The sequence below is a fragment of the Etheostoma spectabile genome, chromosome 7 (assembly GCF_008692095.1).
Source record: "Etheostoma spectabile isolate EspeVRDwgs_2016 chromosome 7, UIUC_Espe_1.0, whole genome shotgun sequence".
In the NCBI taxonomy this organism is placed as follows: Eukaryota; Metazoa; Chordata; class Actinopteri; order Perciformes; family Percidae; genus Etheostoma; species Etheostoma spectabile.
The window spans coordinates 25,354,686-25,355,089 of NC_045739.1; the positions used below are offsets into that span (position 1 = coordinate 25,354,686).

The window sequence follows — 404 nt, forward strand, 5'->3', positions numbered from 1 at the left end:
GCAGGTGCGTGTTCCAGTGATTCCAGACTTTTGACAAATATCTGATATCATCAAGTGCAGGATGGGTTATAGCATTTAAAATTGTATTATTTGACTCTGTTAATCGGCATATATGCTAAAAGTATCGCTTTTTTAAATAAGAGATGTCGCTTAATACTGGACCGATGCCGAAGGTTGTTGTTGTTCCCATCAGTCACTTAGACACAAACGGTTTGCATTCATCAGCTGTTTAACCCTCGTGTTGTCTTCCTGTCAAAATTGAAAATCAACACTTTGCTGCAGCTTTTTATCGTTTTTTTAAAACTTTTTCTTTCATTTTTTACCCTTTTTTTTAACACTTTTGACGGGGTTTTTTTTGCAAAGTTTGTCACTTTTTTTTGACGTTTTCAACACTACGTAACACT

At 35.1% G+C, this 404-nt stretch overlaps 1 protein-coding gene across 1 annotated transcript in view; it reads left to right on the top strand.

The window, feature by feature from the left end:
- LOC116691915 (venom phosphodiesterase 1) overlaps nt 1-404 on the top strand; it is a 67,672-nt gene that overhangs the window by 3,651 nt on the left and 63,617 nt on the right. The window lies entirely within an intron of this gene.